Source organism: Alligator mississippiensis, chromosome 6 (genome assembly GCF_030867095.1).
Source record: "Alligator mississippiensis isolate rAllMis1 chromosome 6, rAllMis1, whole genome shotgun sequence".
NCBI lineage: Eukaryota > Metazoa > Chordata > Crocodylia > Alligatoridae > Alligator > Alligator mississippiensis.
This window is the reverse complement of record NC_081829.1, coordinates 95,323,945-95,343,918: the sequence shown is the minus strand read 5'-3', so window position 1 is coordinate 95,343,918 and position 19,974 is coordinate 95,323,945. Positions and strand designations below refer to the sequence as shown.

General features: G+C 43.3%; 1 protein-coding gene across 11 annotated transcripts in view; it reads left to right on the top strand.

The window, feature by feature from the left end:
* Positions 1–19,974, top strand: part of ADD3 (adducin 3) — a 173,851-nt gene that overhangs the window by 75,590 nt on the left and 78,287 nt on the right. For 9 of the 11 annotated variants that reach the window (XM_014594684.3, XM_059730187.1, XM_006263287.4 and 6 more), the window contains exon 2: positions 1,801–1,845. The exons of the other annotated variants lie outside the window; for them this stretch is intronic. The gene's annotated coding sequence lies outside the window, so the exon portion shown is untranslated. The remainder of the gene's footprint in view (positions 1–1,800; positions 1,846–19,974) is intronic. 11 annotated transcript variants of the gene reach the window in all.

The following is a 19,974-nucleotide window of genomic DNA, read 5'->3' as shown; positions in this document are numbered from 1 at the left end:
AAACTTTTGCAGGGTTGTGAACTTGTGGTTGTTGCTAATTTTGAGTCAAACTTTAAAACACAAGGAGCTGTGTCTGTCTTAGTTGTGGTCTCAAGACTGACAAAAAGAGGTGTGTGTATGATATGATTCTGTTTTTTCAGAATTTGAAGACTTTTTTTTTTTTAATTTGTTGGGGGACATGTGCAAATAAAATACATTTGGACGTTTACTCCCATACGTTGCATAAAGGGAAAGAAGAACCTTTCCTGGATAAAATAGTTCATGCTAGAAGAATAAAAGAAACTAGGAAAGGAAAGATTAATAAACATAGGTTTTTATGCTAGTCATTTCAGTTCTACATGAAAAAGTGAATTGGAGGCAAAGGAAACCTTTATAGAATCACAGAATGGTAGAATCATGGAGAAGTAGGACTGGAAGGGACCTCAAGAGGTCATGTAGTCCAACCCCCTGTCCAGACTAGCCTGTATAAATCCAGGGTGTCTACACGTTCATTAACGAACTTAAGGTAATGCACATTAAATCTAGTACCTCCATTATGAAGTACTAGAAAAATACGCATTAGCCCATTTCAATGTGCATTAGTTAAAGAGCATGGTTTTGTGATGCTTTAATGCACATTAAAATAGGCTCGTGCATTAAAACGCACATGTAGGTGTGCCCCCATTGTCCTAAACTCTTCATCAAATGTGGTGCAACACAAGACATTGCACCCAGACCTGGCGCATGTAAAGCATGGACCACAGTGGTTGATATCCTGCTGCTGCAGAAGTTCTTAATAGACACTCAAGAGATCCCAGGAAGAAGACCATGCCCTCGACTACAGAGGAAGGCAAAGTGCCCACAATTCATACCAGTCCGGCCATGACACACAATTCCTTCCTTATCCCAAATATAGCGATCAGTCTGACCATGAGCATAGGTGGAAGACCCTCTAGCCAGGAACCTTTCAACCTGAAGTCCCAGCAAGAGCATTGGCACGCCCCAGTCAAAATTCCCAGTCTTGGCTGCAGCCATCATTGAAGGCCTCTGAGGAAGGCTTAAACCACTCTTCCTCTGCCCTTGACAAGTATTAGCAGAAGGAAAAAAAATTCCCTCCCTGCCCCTTGCAGCAAACAGCAAAGCCAAGAAGCAGGAGAAATACCCACAGTAAAGCATAGGTATAGCTATGCCTAGATCTGGCTTGGCAAAGAAAGGGGATAGTTTTCTGTGAGCTTTTAAAAATAGTACTCATGTAGTCTCCAAACTGGAAAGAGACGTTGCCTTCCTTTTGCTTTCAAACCAAGCCCTGGTCTGCTTACTCAGTAGTATCTCAGGAGCAGCCTCAGTGCTTCAAAAGTTTAACTCTCTGCGTGGGCTGGAAGATGAATGTCAATCGTACTTAATTGTCACCACTATTTTACATTTCCAGTAATTGGACTGGGTTTTAGATTCTGAACTGTGCAGGTTGAATTTGGCAACCTGGCTGGATTAATGCATTAACAGCTTCCTGATTTGGGAGTTTTTTAACTTTCTCCAATTTTAAGGGTTCTCCCTTCCAATGACTGACACTATATAGGGCATTCTGCATTCTTCATAATAAGTAATCTACCCGTGTCTCGTTAAATTTTACAGTGAGAGAGTTATTTATGTAAATATTTTAATGGGGAGTTGAATAAACAATTTGTTGATAGCTTAACTAACTGCTTTTTAAATAAAAGGATTAGGATTAATTCAAGAGACTACTGAAATGGTAACATGATACTATTCCAGCAATATAGAAACCTTTCCAGGAAACAATGGTTTCTCTGTTTTGTTTTACAGGTCCATTCTGTTAATAGAGCAAGGAGAGCTGTGAAAAACATCCAGGTAACTAAATGTTCTACATTGTACAGCAGCAGCATCCTCAGAGTCAGTTTAATATATTCATGCACTCGATGAAGAAAATAACAGAATTGACTAGATACTTCTGAAGGTGTATTTTAAACCCTTGGAAAATGACTAAAACTGCTTCAAAATATTGATGTGTTATGCTGTAACCCTGCTAATCAATCTCTTTCATGTTATCTAATGAAATACTATTGTTAGCAGTCTTGCATTTGCTTTAGGAACAACTAGATGGCCTAAAAAGTGTCTAACACTTGACACAAAATAATTTGAGTCTTCTTTGGTGTCCTTATATGTGAGGATCACAAAGTGCTTCATAAACCGGCTACCTCCTATGGCTTCAGAGTAGGTAAGCATTATCAGATCCTTGTGAACAGGATAATTGAGTAACCCAGTTTAAAGGCCAGGCATTTAACAGGTATATTGACTATGGTGTGTAATTTGGCTTAAGTGAAATAAAGTCAGCTTCGAAGTTATGAATTTTGCTGTTTACTGGGTTTAAGTTTTCTCATTTTGCAACTGTATTATAGCAGCAAAACCTGGGTTGTAGATGCAGTTTGGTTGTAATATTGTGTTTCTACTTTCTCCCCCTGACACCTGACCATTTCCTACTTCCTGGACAAGTTGCCCTGGTAGTACATCTACCAAGATGCTCTGTTGTAGATCTTCATTCACAGTCTTATAAGCAGAAAATACTCTAGATGTATAGTGGATAGTGACTTGTCCATTACTTAAAACTTTACTTTCACTGAAATTCCTTCTAATTGTAGAGGCCCTTGATGAAATGAATAAAAATACTTGTTCAGATGCCTAATGTATTCCTAAACTAGGTACTGAGGTGTACACCTTAACATAGGGCTTAGCGATGGCCCTATTCTTGGTCTGCTTCTTTTGCTATTACTTGTGTCCCTCTTCTGCCTTCCCCCCAGCAACATGGATTGAGTATTGGCCCAGGTCAGGCAGCAGCTCAGCTCTGGATTTGGCCCCAGGCTCAGAGCCAAAGCCAGAGCTGATCTGCCACTTGCCTTGGGCTAGGTGACATGTGGCTAGAAGAGTGCTGGGGAGACTGTGTGGTGGTTGGGGGGGGTCCACAGTAAAGACCTGCCTGTGTGGCTTTAGGAAAGCATGGGGAATACTGCACTGCCTGCCTCCACCCCCACAACCCAGCTGGGGCCAGACCTGCAGCAGCTGCTTGTGCCTGGAGGGGCTGTGCAGGGGGCAGGCAGCAGGGAGGCAACCTGTCGGGGGGGGGGCATGTGGCAGGAGGAACAGTCACAGGGGAGGCAAGGGGTGGAGGTCTGGCCCTTTGCTCCCTGCCGCTGCTGTCAGAACCATAGCAGTGAGGGGATGATCTTTCACTAAGTAGACTCTAGACGTGGAACATTTTAAATGTATTATAATTTTGCGGGTGTAGAATGTAACTGTTGGGGGAGGGACTACTTGTTATTTATAAATCACCACTTCAGGTACCCTTAGTTCAAGACTTGGTTTTTTATAGTTATTTCAAAACGATCTGATTTACTGTATTTATCCAAATCCAAGATGACTTCAAATTAAGACTAATTGGCGTTTCATATACTAGGTAGGTATTTTGATTAGGGCTGTCAAATGATTTTTTTTTTTTTAATTGCAGTTAATCTTGAGATTTTAAAGTAATTGCAATTAATCACAGTTAAACAGCAATAGAATCCCATTTTTTTAATAAATATTTTTGGATTTGTTTTCCATATTTTCAAATCAATTGCTATCAGTTACAACACAGAGTATAAACTGTACAGTACCCACAGACCCCTGGCCCTGCTGGTGCCCCTCACTTCTGACCCTCAGTCCCTTACTGCCCCCATGCTCTGGCAGTGCCCTGCACTCCTGACCTACAGTTCCTCAACCCCCCAGGCTGTGCTAGTGCTCTTCAGTCCCAACCCGCAGTCCCCGCAACCCTGCTCCTACCCCTCACCCCCAAATTTGGCCCATGCGGACCTCCCAGAGCTTGGCTGGTAAAGGGGCCACAACACAGCAGCCAGGGGAGACCGCTGCTAATTAGCAGTGCAGGGTATGCCTGCATGTACGGTGTGTCGCATTGCAGATGGGTCGTCAGTGCCACACACTGCACGTCCATGCTCATCTGGATGCACCCTTAAATCTCATTTTTACTACACTTGGAGAGTAACAGTATTGCTCCTTTGACCCTTTTTTCTTTCCCTTTCCTATCAACCTTTCATTCAAAATAGTGTTTCTAACATAGAGAATATCAGGCAGCGAAGGCACAATATTTTATGGCACTGAGGATTATGGAGCATGGCCAGACTTCTGATCTTCTCATGGACATTTGTACTAAGACTTGAGATGATGCAAAAGCTCTTTTGCAAGCCCCTCATAGAAAAATGAGGAAAGAAAGGAGAAATTCTTTCCCAAATGTGGTGGGAAATCAGCTTTTCCATTAGTAACGCACTTTCCCATATCTGGACGCAATGAATCTGTATCCGTGGCGCTATTTTGAAGTTGTTCCTGCTGTCTCTTCCATTTTGTTTGATGAAGGCTGGCATCCTTAGGAGTCTGGGGTTGTTCAGTTTTCTTTAGTACATGAGGGCCTGTTTATACGTGAACCTTAGTATTCTCAGTTTGAGAATCACCTTTTCCACAGACTGGAAGATAAGATGCTGGCAGGAGATCATACAAAGGAATTAATATATAACTGCAAAGAGAGATGCAAATGAGTGCCAAGTCCGTCCACTGAATCTTCTATTGCTAAAGGAGTTTCTCTCTCCTTGCTTAAATTGAACAATGGCTGTTGCACATTTTTCCCAGAAGAGTTTTCCTAACCATGCAAAAACCCGTCAAACTCTTTTCCTGACACTTCTTCCCTGCCACTCCTTAAAAACACTTCAGAAGAGATTTCCAGCATTGTAAAAAGAAGACAAGACATAGCTTTTCCTAGTCGCTCTGAAAATGAAGCACTGATAAGTAATATATGACTGGCTCCAAGCTGAGAGCTCTTCCCTTTTCCAGCCACTTAAGAAAACATTGTCCAGTTGAAAAGGCTTGAGGAGGAGAGAATGTAGGGGTTATTCTCTTTCCTTTATGATTGATCAGTTTGAATTTTTCATCATGTAACCCAAGATTCTTTATTCTCTTCTGTCTGAAGCAGAGTTTTCTGTGGCTCTCGTTCTGGTGTAAGCATATGGTCAGACAACTTGAAAGTAATTTCCTCTTTTTCTGTTTGGGGCAGGTTGGTACTTCTGGGATATTCCATAAAGCTATGTTGAGGAATGGCTCCTCCTCTCCTTTTTGACTCTGAAAGAGAGGTTATCATAAATTCAAAAAAATCATATTGGAATTAGTGTAAACAATGTATTTATTTGCATGCTACATGCAACTCCCTGCCAACCCATCTGTTAGCCGTCCAGAATCGGGGTGCATGTTTTAAGCAATGAAGCTGATTTCCCTGCTAGAATGAAGACATGGGGACACTGGGGTGGCTGTTAGGGATTGGCTTTCCACCCCTCCCACCCAGAGGCATGGAGGTGACATAGTCTGTTTTTTAACCAAATCTTGAGGTTTAATACCATCACAGGTACTGCTGAATTGGCAGCAGCTTTTAGGTGAACAGCCAAAAGCTGCTGCCAATTCAGCAATGGCTATTACAGGGTTAAACCTTAAGCTTTTGGCTGTGCAGGAAGGTTGGGGGGGAGGGCGCAGTGACAAACAAGTATACCCCTCTACTGCTGCAGGCAATCAGAACTCAGCCATGACTGGAAAATCTTTTTTATTCTGCCTTTCTGAAACAAAGTGTGCATCTCATTTGGGGTAATGTGATATAGGAAAAAATATACCATAAAGAATGTACTTTCTGTGTCTTTTGAGGTTGTCAGTGAAAAGAAGGATACATTGTAGTCCAATGACGCAAGCAGAAAGACAGACTGATAAGAAGCTTCTGGGAAGCAGCACTTGTTTTTGAACCATTATAGTTGGGACAGATGGTAAACTTTTGGGCACATAGTGCCCTTCCTCAGATGACTTTTAAAAGATATTACCAAACAAATCTTGCTTCGTGCTTTTCCCCTGTATTGTCACAGTTGCAACAGTACACCACAAGAACCACCCAGGAAGGGAGGTGACAATTTTATATAAGCACAGATAAATTTTATCAATTTATTGATGAGAAGAAACAATGTTATGTATACTGTTGAATGACATTAGAAACATTCTCTACTTACTGTCATAGAACTTAATCCACTTTCCAAAGTAGAAGAGATAAGCAAACAATTGTCCCAATGAGAATACCACCTAGGATTCATCAAGCTCCACCAATTATACCACCAGTTATACACCTAAAATCACTGTAAGAAGCAGTTACCAAGAAAAAGATCAAGGTGAGCTTTGACCAGTTCTGAAGTATTTTACAGACTGATAAAGTAAGAGAATTCCTCTAAGCAGCCCACTGCTTCCAAATGCCAATGGATTGATTTCATCTTAAGTTTTCCAAGGTAATGGATATTGCTTTTGTGCCCTGTTCACTCTGAAGATCTTCACAAAAAATGTTTGTAATAGCACGGAGGTGGAAATTTCTTGGTAATATCTTTGGTTGGACCAATTGTATAGTTGTTTAGCCTCTCTTACCAGCTCTTAAGAAAGGGGTACCTTGTACCCAAAACCTCATCTAGCATCTCTCAACTATACAGTTTGTCCAGTAAATGATATCACCAAACAATATCTTTCCGAAACAGGTGACATGCCCTACTTGAAAAGATCACCATCTTGAGCACTAGTTGTGATCTACTCCTTTTTAAACAATCACCAGGCAGTCTTTGAGTAACACAACACATTGTATCCTGTGGTTTAAGTGTCTTGAAATAGTGAGATACAGAGGTGCTGGTATGTTGTTGGGTACCAGTTTTCTTTCCAGCAACTTTTGAGAGCTGTCTGATCTAACTGTTTAGGCCCTATGGCTAGTGCTGTCTCTCCACTTGTTACCCCTTTCTAGAGTGCCAACTTTGTGGGCCTTCTTGCTTTCAATTTACTTCTCCAGTGACACATGACAGTCAAAGCAAACAAAGCACAGGCTTTGTAAAGGTGTATAACCCAATTATTTGTTACTTTAAGTAGCACCAAGGGAAGCAGGCTTGGTTGGGGGGCAGGAGGGAAACTGCAATAAAATAGAATAATAGAAAATCAAGTTGGAAGGGACCTCAGGAAGTCAACTAGTCCAACCCCCAGCTCAAAGCAGGACCAGCCCCAACTAGATCATCCCAGCCAAGGCTTTTTTCCACCCAGTTCTTAACCTCCAAGGATGGAGATTCCACAAACTCTCTGGGTAACCTGCTCCATACTTTACTACCTTCCTAGTGAGAGAGATTTTCATAATATTTGTATCCCATTGCCTGCCTCAGTTTCCTCATCGCTCTTGAGCAGTAGCAACGTGGGGGACTCTTTCTAGTTAGCCTAATTATGAACAAATAGGAGCTTTTAAAAATATGTCCTCTCCTCTTGTAATATTTTGATGCATGAAACACATGGAGAGCAGGACGACCACTTTGGTCAAGAGGATAGATTATTCTGGATTATTATTTCAGAAATGCAGTCGTAGATGGTAATTCCTTTATCAGCATATCTGCCCTCTAGGTTCCACTGTTTCTTCATTGAAGTTTGAAAGAGAGATTGGTGATAGTGTTGTAAAGGAAAAGTATATTTGTGGTGAGGTTGTCTTCTGGAAAATCAATGTGTTCATTTATTAGATTAGATTAGTTTCTTGTTCAGCCAAAGAAACTCTTCTGTCATTTGGATCCTATTTCCTTGAATGATCACGGTCATTTCCTGGGTGTACGTGGGAATTATTTTCTATCTTGTCTCTACCCACCCAGTTTTCTGTAGTGATTATGCTGAAGTTTCGAGCTGTTCTATTTACTATGATAATTTATGTCAAAGGATTGATGCTCTTCCCAGATTGAACTGTGCAAAGTAGTTAAATAGTGCATGACAGACTCAACTGAAATATCATGTGGGGTGTTTTATCTTGCCAGAATAAGAATTGCATACAATGTAGAAACAAAGACTTAAGCAGAACATTGGGTCCATTTAACATGTTAAAATGCATCTCAGTTATTCTTGGCTTTCTCTGCTAAAGTAAAAAGTTTCCTCTTTTTCTTTGTTTCTTTTGATTTTTATAAATATGGGCAGTTAGAAATTGTGGGGGGTTTTCCCCCCCTTCACCCAAACTCCCAGTCCAGGACCATTTGCAACTCCTGTAGCTCAAAGACTGATAACAATTGACTTGCCTTAAGGGAGCAGCAGACAGGCAGGCTAATGATATAATAGGACCAGATTTGACAAATTGTAGTTAAGGCCCTGTTTAAAAAATACATTTACTTAACAGAGCCCTTGACTACAAGGTGATGAATATGTATCTTCCGTAAGAAGGCAAGAGTGGGATAGGTAGTAGGGGCTGCTGCAACAAAATGGTCAAAATATGTAATCCTGGTTAAATACAGACAGTAAAAAAGCCTGATACTGAATTGTTTCAATCTTCGCAGGTTAGTCTGAGCTGCAGAGCTGGAACCAATAAGCAACCGAACAGACTTGCACTTTTGATTCTGGAAATGCAGCCACATGCCTGCAGTGCCTCTGGAAGGAAGCCGGGGGGAGTGGGGTGGTGTTAGAGGATGTCTCTCTGCTCAGCTGGAGCAGACAGCTTGGACCAAGGCTAGCCAGCTCACTCTGTGAAGCAGGGGTTCAGAGGAGGTACAAAGATCCTGGGATGCTGGGGACTGAGAGTTAACTTGAGGCATGGGACTCTTCAGCCTGAAGAAGCGAAGGCTCAGGGATGACTTGGCGGCAGCCTAGAAGTATACAAGGCATGTGCATCAGGAACTGGGAGAAGGTCTATTCACCAGCACACCCCGAGGGAAGACTAGATCCAATGGTCACAAACTGCTGGAAGACCGTTTTAGACTTGACATAAAGACAAACTTCTTTACTGTCCAAGTCCCCAGAGTCTGGAATAGACTCCCCCCAGGGTGGTGCAAGCACCTACTCTGGATACTTTTAAGAAATACTCGGATGCTTATCTTGCTGGGGTGATTTGACCCCAGCTGACTTCCTGCCCCTGGGGCAGGGGGCTGGACCCGATGATTTTGCGAGGTCCCTTCCAGCCCTAATATCTATGAATATAGAGGGGATCTGGGACAGAAGTTCAGTAAACCAATTTAACCTAAATCAATGAAGTCTGATATGACATCCATCCAGGTTTATCTTCAACTGTTTTTTGCCATTTTGAAAGTGGTTTATCTGCTCTGAACTTCTGCTGTGTTACAGATTTGAACTACTTTCCAATCGCTTATACCGGGTTTGTGTGTAATTTCTGTCCCTAGTCTGGGAGATTCTCTTGGAGCTGCTGCTCATTGAGGCGGAGTGGCAACAGGATCAACTGTCTTCCTTGGGATCGTGGAAGTAAAATGGCAGGGTATTTGGGCCCTAACAAACGTCTGTGTGCTTCTCTGGTGCATGGTTCCTGCCTGATTTACTAAATTAATGTATTTGTTATAAAATGCATTTGTTTACTCCTTCCTTTCCCAAGTACCTTTTTTAAGGCACTTCCTGTGGCTTTAAATTCATTGAGCATTGAAGTTACAGTTTCTTCTTGTGTCTGGGGAGTGTTGAGCAGTGTAGATTGCTCTTCCTTGTTTTCCCCCTCCTCTTACAATACCTTATCATGGAAGCAGTTTTCTGGCAGCAGATACATTTCCATATCATATTCCCTGACAGATTCCTGGGCTATGAGATAAAGCAGTTTCATGCTAAGCAAAAAGAGGAGGATAGCATTAATGTAAAGTTTCTGATTTGCACTTGAGGGTCAGAAAAACTTGGCTGTTATCTCAAGGATTTATGCAGGAGTGAACTGTGCTTGGATGTAGTGGGGAAAAAATTCTGGATTTTCACCAGACAGAAAAGGGCTGATGCTTTTTTCATTTGGGTCCTCATGGTCCTTGCAAGGTTAGCAGCACATTTTGTCATTGCATTAATTTAATGGTAAAATAATGAACAGAAAAGCTGGGCATGCAAACATAAAGGATAATATTGTTTCATCAGTTGCTTGCTTACGTGCTGAACATGAAATTTCCAACCATTTCTAAATGATAGTGGATTGTATATAAAAATATGCCGATTGATTGCTGTAGACAGCAGCGCATATTTGCTAGTATTGCTGATTAGCTTCAAATCAAGGTAAATAACTCAATGCTGCCCTTTAGGGAGAAAAATATAAAACTTGAACTGTGTATTGCATTCTGCTAACATTATCATTATCTAAATTGAGTTAAAAGTGGTTTGAACCATATGGTCTTTACTGTATTATCTTGATTTAAAAACTGCTTAGTTGGTTTTACTGCTTGAGGAGCCGTTCTTAGTTATAGTTGCTTACAAACCAGCAAATCTGTATCAGCAGAAAGAAACCAGAGCTTAATATGCAACACTAGTGCCACAGCATTGGGTGGGGATTGTTTTCTCAACCTACTACAGTTCGGCTTATTCCATCATGTAACAGGCAGAATGCAGCCAATGAAAAACAATTGTTTAAAAATTGAATTATTTCCAAGGTAGTCATAATCCTTTAAAACTTTTTTTTTTTTTCCTAAGCAAGCAGTTAATCATTTCAGCAACTGCCTGTGTTCCTAGGCTTTGTCTCCCCACACCCATTGGACTGTTGTACAACTGTGATGACCTCCTTCGGAAATGTTGATATTGAGACAAACAGCTCAGTAAACACCCAGATTTCTGGGTTTTCCTCTGTCAAAACAGGGTTCATCACCAGCAGTTGTTCCATGTTAATAAAAGGAGCATTTGTTTGTTTATTATTGGCCTATTGCTGTGCCTAGAAATTGGTTTGCATTTTACTTTGTTAAAAGTACGCGTAGCTTTAATACTAGTTTTAGTTAAATGTCTTGGCATGTCAGCCTCAAATGAAGTAATTTTTGTAAGCATTGTTCAGTAGATTAAGTCACATACAGCTGGATGTTTCTCCTTTCTTTAGTTTTTTTTCAAGCATTGATCTGCAAACTCTCTCTAGCCTTGATCAGTTATAGTCTTTTTTTTTTTCTTTTTGAAGTACAGGAATACAAATCATGCTGGAGATAGCAGGATGGATCTGGTGATGTTGCAACCTAAGCAGTTTAGGCTGACAGTCTGTCTGTCTTTTCTTTTTTAAGGGGGAAAAACCCAACCTTTTCTAAAAACAGTGATATTTCTTGTCTCGTATGGTGTTAAGTTTGAGTATGCTTAAGCTAAATGTATATTCTGGCATGGCTGCAGTGATCGGCATGTGTTAGTGCACCTGTGCTGGGTCCTAAAACGAGAAAAGTGTCCAGTGGTCTGTGCCGGTCACTTAATTGCTGTTTACCCCTGCTTGTATATGGGGCAAAACACTCTCTTGTTTCACTTCAGGATTACCAATAGCGCAGCACAGATTGGTAGCCACTGATTGCTGAATTGAAATGATATTCAAGCTAGTCCCCAGCTGTAAATAGTAGCATGTCAAGAGACTCCTTTACAATGATTGTCACATGAGCCAGTTAAATATTTAGCTTATGGGGAGCTAGCTCTTGTAATTAGGCTGATACAATTAGTCCCCTAAATCATGCTTGGAAAAAGAGACACTTTTTGGAGGTCTTTTTGTCTTCTGGTTTTGGTGCACTATAGGTTTATATTTTCAGGATTTTTCCTGGAGCTCCCCCCCCCCCCCCCCCCCCCAGCCTTTTTTTTTTTTTTTTTTTTTCCCCATGAAAATTCAATTTCTCTTGAATTTACTTGACTTAAGTATCTGGAGGTTTAACCCCCCCCTCCCCCACATACTGCAACTATTGTGAGACTCCTAACCAGAAGTCATTAGAGTAGCAAAACTGCTGATGATTTGTTGTGATCTGGTTAAAATACCAGTGTTGAGATGCTCGGAGGCTTAAAATGCCACTATAAAATGGAAATCTTTAATTTCGTATGCATTTCCTATTGACTGTCCTCTTTGGATGTTGCAAACTTGTGGAGAAACCCTTTCAGAAAATTCCAATCCAAGACTCTCTGGGAGTTTGTTAAACACAGGGGGTGGAGAATTCATGACAGGAACATCTAACCCAGCTTTATAACTGGACTAACACATCACTATGATACTAATTCAACTGGGCCATTGTAATATTGTAACAGTAGGCTGTTCATGCTTCCCATCATGGTTAGCAGAAACCTACTCAGCGTGTCTCCCTTCCCTGTACTGGTATGTTGTGAATACCAATCCCAGCATTCCCGATAAACATCCAGAAGCCAAAAGTCTGTTAAAGGAACAATCTGATGTTTGAGGAATTCTGTGCCACATTTTGTGTGAGCAGTATATGTTTGTTTGATTTGTCTGTTTTTTTTTTTTTAATTAAGCAAGTAGAGTCTTAAACGCCTGCCCTGCAACCATACTTCTTGGTTCGCAAATGGGGAACAGAGCACATGGCAGAGATGCAACATGAGGGGGGACTAATCTTTAATGCCAGAACCTTGAAGTTCTGCAGGATTAAGTCCATTAATGCAGATAAGTGTCACTTCACTTTCATAATTCTGTTAATATTTTTCAACATGAGAAATGAAAGGGCACAACATTTATGGAAAAAACAATTGCACAATTCCCTTGAATTGATGAACTTCTGGAGAGAAATTATTACACTTTTGTTAAAACAAGCTGCAGGGGACCTTTTTGCTGAGAGATCTAGTTGCAACCCAGGCTGCCAGATCACCAGCCTTTGGTCTGAACTAGCAATGGTGTAAAATGGCCCAGTGCAACATGGTGCTGTGCCTCATACAAAACTAGTGCCAAAGGCTTTGTGCCTTTACAAGTAGTTTGGGGTGTGGACACAAGTTCTTTGCACTAGATAGCCTGGCAATTACAACACCAATGATCTCTAGGGTAGACAAGGCTACGGTGTGAAAAATCCGAGTTTCTGATGTGAAAATGCACACAAATTGAGAAACGCATACAGGATTTTCACGAAACATTGTTGGTGTGCTGCCTGACAAAGTTCTCAGCTTATACCCATGCAGGATCTTTAATTAATTTTGGACATGCACATACACGTTTTCAAACTGGATAAAAAGCCCAGCTCTGAAGTATTTTCCCTCAAATGCTTGTTTGAGCTCAAAGAAATGTTAACAGTTCCAGAAAAAGTGACCCTGTCTTGTTAAGCTGAAATGAGTAAGAATTATTTATCCCTCGTAGAAGCTTACGAGAAAACATTCCATCTGTCCGCTCATCAATGGCAGCTTTATCCTTCAATGAGCACCTCTAATAACTTCTCTAATTTACTTATCTATAAATAGACCTGGCATTGAAACTACTGAATCTTTGGGCAGGTTACTTCTGTCACACTCGGTCTCGCTCTCTCTCTCTCTCGCTTTTGGAATTAGGCTGATAATTTAAGGAAATGCTGTGGAAATTCCCAAATGAGCAGTTTAAATTCAGTGATTGCATCCAGTAGGACACATGAAAGAGACTTGTTGGGCTAGAACACAGCTTTGAAAAACGTGTAACCCCATTAGAAGCAAGCGGGCTTATTCATCTACTGTGTTTTGTACCAGAATCACTAATGAGAGCACAGCTCTGGGAATGGATTTTGTTAATGGCAAATTGAGTTGTGGCTTATGTAAAGCCAGGAGTGTACAGCCTTTTTTCCAAGCAGGTCTCAATAGTTATCCAGACCTGTGTAATCTTCAGACTTATCTTTTCACTCAGGCTGGAACCACTGTTGATGACTACTTGACCACCACTGCATGCACAGTACATGGCTGTTTTGCATTCCCAAGGCAAAGGGAGTGTAAAGCATTTTGTACATTTAACACTTACTCTTTCTCCTTTCTCCTGTCCTTCACTTCTGCCTGTAAATCAGTTTCCTAACCCTCTCTCAATCTCCGAGTGGTTTGGAATCATGTTATGAGACATCAGATCTCACCTTGTGCCATCATAGTTTTTTCAATATGGTCTTGCATGATATTGTTTGGGCTGTACCTTTTTTAAGGTAACCAGGCATTTCAGTACAGGGCAGTTCTTTTTGAGTTATTTCCTTTAATTTCCACCTTCCACAGTATGACAGTCTTGAGGGTATAGTACACCGAAAAGTTGAGAAAGAAATTGTGTACGTTTTAAGCAGATTTCATACGTTTCATAGATATTAGGGTTGGAAGGGACTTTGCAAGATCATTGGGTCCAGCCCACTGCCCAAGGGGCAGGAAGTCAACTGGGGTCAAAGGATCCCAGCAAGATAAGCATCCAAATGTTTCTTGAAGGTGTCCAGAGTAGGTGCTTGCACCACCGCTGGGGGGAGTCTACTCCAGGCCTTGGGGACTTGGACAGTAAAGCAGTTTTTCCTTACATCCAGCCTAAACGGTCTTATTCATTAAACGTTAAGTGTCTCAATGGCATGTTAGCATTGTGGGGAGACATTATGTTGGATTAACACTGGATTAACACACACATTTTTAAATTGGAATGCTAAACCCAGCTGTAAAGCATGCGTGACCTGTGATCTTTGCTTGTTTTGACTTTTCAAATTTAATATTCTTTAATTTTGTAGACAAGGGGCTAACCTTTATAAACTAGATTGTTAAAGATCACAGATCCATGAACAGTATAAAAACTATGAAAACAAATGCATCTTTACAGAGCTTAAAGGTCTTTTACCATCCAAAACCAGGTGTGTGCCCATTAATGACTTCACTAGCCCATAAATCATTGGAGATCCATGTTCCATATTATACCTATGGTCTAAGACAAGGATGGCCAACCTGCATCGTAGCATGTATGTTACACATGGCATGAGCAGCCTCTGTGTGACAGGTGACAGATCAGGGAGGGAATAGTCAGCACAGTGGCAGATAGGACATGAAGCAGAAAGCAGAGCAGCAGATTGGGCAGAGAGTCCAGGGGAGGAAGCAAGAAGCAGAGCAGCAGATTGGTCAGGGAGCGCAGGAGAGGGAGCAGCAGATAGGACAGGAGAAGGGTATCTGAGTAGCACTTGGGGAGGGTGTGGGACTAATCTGTTGCAGACCCAGCAAAAAGGTTGGGTCCTGCTGGTCTAAGAGATGTAGCATCAGTTCCTCCAGGAAGAACTCAGAACCCTTCAGGTTTGGGCTGATGAGAGGAACTGATTTTTTTTCAACTACTTCATAATAAACTGGTTATGTTTTAAGCTTGTTTGGTGTGTCCCAATATTGATCTTATTTCTTGCACAATTCTGAAAGCTGTCTTTTTTTCACATCACTAGTTTAGCTATAGATAGAAACTGCAGCTGTAAACATTCCTGAACTTTAAGGAAGTTGTTGTAAACATGCAAATTTTGCAATGCATCATTGCCTTTTTAAATTTTAATTTTACCGACTGCAGAATCGGTGTGCTACAACTGTAAGGTAGTTATATGTAAACAGTGTCTGTCATTTCTTAGCAGTGGTGTAAAAGTTGTCTGAACAGAGTTGTGGGTTCACATTAGACATGTAGCTTTTACTGGTTTCAATGGCATCAGATGGAGGTGAGTCTCAGAACTGATCACTCCCTTTTTATGCATACAAAACTTGTTAAAATATTGCTTGTTTCTTAAATTGACAAAAATACAAATCAGAATGTCTCTGATCTCTACCACTGAGAAGGATTCATTATTAAGTCTATTTCTACTGAGGTGATTGAAATTGCATCTTTAGCAGTGAATTTTCTGCCTTATTACTATTTTGTTATAGTCGGTAAATAACTTTTGGGCCTTATTTTTTGTCTCCCTTCCTTAGATCTGTTTAGTGTGAGAGATGTTACCATTTGACTTTTTTTTTTTGGTTGTAACCAAGAATCAAATGGGGTCTGTAACATTTGTTTTCTGGATCATAATATTTCTTATGTTCCCTAGGGGCCACAGAATGAAAAATGTGTGGGGGTTTTGTTTTTGTTTTTTTTTTGGGGGGGGGGGGTTGTGTGTGTTTGTTTGTTTGTTTTTTGAGAAATTTTAAACCCGTATTTAAAGTGCATATTTGGAGATGTCTAGAAAGTGCCACATTTATAAGATGACAGATAATTAGATCCTCTGAAGCTGGGGTTGTCAACTGGGGGTATGCGTATCCCTGGGGGTACTTGGGAGGGCCCTAGGGGGTATGTGAAGGCAGGCGGGGATGGTGCGTCACCACCCCGTGCTTCCCAGGAGCGGGGCTGGGGGTGGGGGGTGGAGTGAGGGCAGCGGCACCCCTCGGCAGGCTGCACAGGTGCCGCCTAACGGGCCGGATGCAGGAGGGCGGGGAAGCTCACATGCTTCCCACCACCCCACACTGCCTCTGCTCCACATCCGCCCCCTGGCTCTGCATCCGGGCACTGGGAGTACACTTACTAAAAAAGGTTGAAAACCCCTGTTCTGAAGAAATGATTCTCAACCAGGGTGCCTGGAGATCCTTTCAAGAGTGCCACACAGTGTTAACACTGTTAGGTGTGCAAACACAATAAACCCAGAAATTTCAAATTGGAATCATAGGATTCCATAACATTCTGACCTGTTGCCATCTTTTCACAACAGAAAAATTGCTCTATTCATTTTTCTGTAGTCTGGCATTTTCTGCGGGGTTCCTTGAGTCTACAAAGGTTGAAAATCATTGCTCTAATGCAGGGGTGTCAAAGATTTGGCTCATGGAACCACATCATCTGGACCTGGTGCAAGACCAGTCCAGTCTGGGGTAGGTGCCACATGCACACGGGTTCCTGGGACAGGAGCTGGTGAGGAGGGCATGCTCCTTGAATCCCTCATGTTGCATCCTGCACCTGCTCTTGCCAGTCTGAGACTGTGGTGCCCGCTTAGGTAAAGGACCTGCAATGTACAGTGTCCCTCTGGGACTAGCTGGAGCAGGCATCTTATGTGGCACAGTCCCAGCCTGGCTGGAGGAGGTGCCAAGGGCTCTGGATCCACTGTGTGTAGGGAGGGGAAAATCTGTCTGCTAGATCCAGCAATCGGGGCCAGCCCCACACTGTTCAGCTGCCCTGTGGACCAGTCCTGGGCCATTCACATGGCCTGCAGAGCCAGATGTTTGACATACCTACTCTGAAGGAACTATCATGCTCTGCATGAAGGAGATTTTTGTTTGCTTGGTTTTGTTTTTTATTACATGTTTGGGGGTTTTGCCAGTGTTTGAAAGGATAGTGTTTAAGGGTAATTCCTAAAAGTGGATTGTTCAGCTCCCTAAGAGCAGCAAGTCCCCAGCTGTGGTCTGCAGTCCTCTTGCCAAAGATCTGTGGATGGTTTATTTGTCTTATGCTTCTAGGTCTCTGCATGGTCCTAGCTACCAAATTGCTCTGAAAATTTCAATGTTTTCTTTAATATTACTTTTCTGTGCAAGTGATTGTTGTAGTGATGAGGTATGGGCATTATGGTTGCTTACCGCAGGGTGGAAGCCTGTATGAAGTGGAGGAGAACTATAGTCTTCTGCTGTCTTTTAAGATGTATGTAGTCCATCTTCTGAAGGCTTGAGACTGCCTGATTTATAGACCGTAATAGCTGCTGTGCATTTTCAAAAAAGGGAGGAAGGAGGACCCAGGGAACCATAGGCCAGTCAGTTTTACCTCGATCCTAGGTAAACTTTTGGAGAGAATTATCCTGGCGCATGTCCACGTGGGGCCAGCAGGGGAGGTTATGCTTGGGGGCAACCAACATGGGTTCATTCGAGGCAGGTCCTGTCAGACCAACCTGGTGGCCTTCTATGACCAGGTCACAAAATCCTTGGACGCAGGTGTAGCAGTGGACGTAGTGTTTCTGGACTTTAGGAAGGCCTTTGACACTCTCTCACCTAGTCTCATTAAAAACCTAGGGGACTGTGGTGTCAACACGTACACGGTCAAATGGGTCGCTAACTGGCTGGAGGGCCGCACCCAGAGAGTGGTGGTGGACGGGTCATTTTCAACCTCGAGGGACGTGGGCAGTGGGGTCCCCCAGGGCTCGGTGCTCGGGCCCGCACTGTTCACACATCTTCATTGGCGACTTGGATGAGGCGATAAAAAGCACCCTGTTCAAATTCACAGACAACACTAAGATGTGGGGGGATGTGGGCATGCTAGAAGGGAGGAATAGGCTGCAATCGGACCTGGACAGGTTACAGGGGTGGGCAGATGAGAACAGGATGGGTTTCAACACTGACAAGTGAACAAATTAAGAGGCTGTGATGTGGATGACTGCACAGTTCGGTGGGTGGCGAATTGGCTAGAGGGTCGCACCCAAAGAGTCGTGGTAGATGGGTCGGTCTCGACCTGGAAGGGTGTGGGTAGTGGGGTCCCGCAGGGTTCGGTCCTTGGACCGATACTCTTTAATGTCTTCATCAGCGACTTGGACGTGGGAGTGAAATGTACTCTGTCCAAGTTTGCAGATGACACAAAGCTATGGGGAGAAGTGGACACGCCGGAGGGCAGGGAACAGCTGCAGGCAGACCTGGATAGGCTGGACAAGTGGGCAGAAAACAACAGGATGCAGTTCAACAAGGAGAAATGCAAAGTGCTGCACCTAGGGAGGAAAAATGTCCAGCACACCTACAGCCTAGGGAATGACCTGCTGGGTGGCACGGAGGTGGAAAGGGATCTTGGAGTCCTAGTGGACTCCAAGTTGAACATGAGCCGGCAGTGTGACGAAGCCATCAGAAAAGCCAATGGCACTTTATCGTGCATCAGCAGATGCATGACAAATAGGTCCAGGGAGGTGATACTTCCCCTCTATCGGGCGCTGGTCAGACCGCAGTTGGAGTACTGCGTGCAATTCTGGGCGCCGCACTTCAAGAAGGATGCGGATAACCTGGAGAGGGTACAGCGAAGGGCAACTGGTATGGTCAAGGGCCTGCAGACCAAGCCCTACGAGGAGAGACTAGTGAAACTGGACCTTTTCAGCCTCCGCAAGAGAAGGTTGAGAGGCGACCTAGTGGCTGCCTATAAGTTCATCACGGGGGCACAGAAGGGAATTGGTGAGGATTTATTCACCAAGGCGCCCCCGGGGGTTACAAGAAACAATGGCCACAAGCTAGCAGAGAGCAGATTTAGACTGGACATTAGGAGGAACTTCTTCACAGTTCGAGTGGCCAAGGTCTGGAATGGGCTCCCAAGGGAGGTGGTGCTCTCCCCTACCCTGGGGGTCTTCAAGAGGAGGTTAGACGAGTATCTAGCTGGGGTCATTTAGACCCAACACTCTTTCCTGCTTATGCAGGGGGTCAGACTTGATGATCTATTGAGGTCCCTTCCGACCCTAACATCTATGAATCTATGAATAAGTGCAAGGTGCTGCACCTGGGGAGGAAGAACCAGCAGGCATGCCTACAGGCTGGGGAACTCCCTTCTCGTCAGCGCAGAGGCAGAAAAGGATCTTGGAGTCCTCATTGATGCCAAAATGAACATGGGCCGACAGTGTGGGGACGTGGTCAGGAAGGCCAACCGCACCTTGTCGTGCACCCAAAGATGCATCTCAGGCAGGTCCAAGGAGGTAATCCTCCCCCTCTACGCAACACTGGTCAGGCCGCAGCTGGAGTACTGCGTTCAGCTCTGGGTGCCGCACTTCAGGAGGGATATGGTCAGGGGGCAGCAGGGCAGGCCCTATGAGGAGAGGCTAAGGGACCTGAACATGTTCAGCCTCCACAAGAGAAGGCTGAGAGGGGATCTGGTGGCCATCTACAAACTAGTCAGGGGGGACCAGCAGGCATTGGGGGAGTCCCTTCTCCCCTGAGCACTACCAGGAGTGACTAGAAATACCAGTCACAAGCTGGCAGATGGTAGATTCAGGCTAGACATCAGGAGGCGCCACTTCAGTCAGGGCGGCTAGGGCCTGGAACCAACTTCCAAGGGAAGTGGTGCTGGCTCCTACCCTGGGGGTCTTTTAAGAGGAGGTTAGATGAACACCTTGCTGGGGCCGTTTGACCCCAGTACTCTTTCCTGCCATGGCAGGGGGTCGGACTAGATCTGCTCAGGTCTCTTCCAACCCTACAAACTATGAAACTATTAAAACAGCTCTAACCACATGCTACTTACGGACCTGTATTATATAGGAATGCAAGACCATAATGGCCACTTTGGAAGAGTTCAAGTGTACCATTGTGCTGTAGCCTGTG